This window comes from Terrapene carolina, unplaced genomic scaffold (genome assembly GCF_002925995.2).
Source record: "Terrapene carolina triunguis isolate 2854851 unplaced genomic scaffold, T_m_triunguis-2.0 Scaffold33911, whole genome shotgun sequence".
Lineage (NCBI taxonomy): Eukaryota > Metazoa > Chordata > Testudines > Emydidae > Terrapene > Terrapene triunguis.
The window spans coordinates 13,720,433-13,721,057 of record NW_020698262.1 but is presented as its reverse complement, the minus strand read 5'-3'; positions in this window follow the sequence as shown (position 1 = coordinate 13,721,057).

Genomic DNA, 625 nt, shown 5'->3' with positions numbered 1-625 from the left:
GGGGGCCCTGGGTGGGGAGTGCTGCAGCGAGCAGTGGGGAAGGGGCTGTGGGTGATGAGCGCGGTGGGGAGTCGGTCCTGGGGAGCGAGCTGCCACCTGCCCAGGTTTTCCCAGGATTGCCCCTTATTTGACGCTGCTGTCCTGGCTGAAGTGATTCCAATGTGCCATTTTTTACACCTCAGAGGTGGCACCCCCAGTGTCCCGGCAGGGCCCACCGTGCCGTGCTGCCCATGGAGATGGCGGGTCCCAGGAGGGCATGTTCCATCTTTATCTCTCTGGTTTCAGTTCCCTCTGGGCGTGCTGCAGTCCCTGGGGGCTGGTGGCTTGGGCCAGGAAGAAGCGCAGCGTGTTGGAGCTGCCGTCGCACATGGGCCAGACCTCCTCACTGAACGTGAGGGACAGTTGCGAGCTGCTCCATGTCATGCTGTTTGGGATGGCAGTCAGAGAGCATGGTGATGAGCATGGTAGAAATACCTAGAGAGGATCTGGCCTCGGGCAATGGGCAGAAAACCAGCCGATTGTGTAAGGGTCTGGCCACAACTCATTTTGCTGAGCAGAAAAAACAATGATGCTCTTGCCCTTTTCAGAAATTCCAGATTTGGAGGGTTCACATATTCAAGGTGGT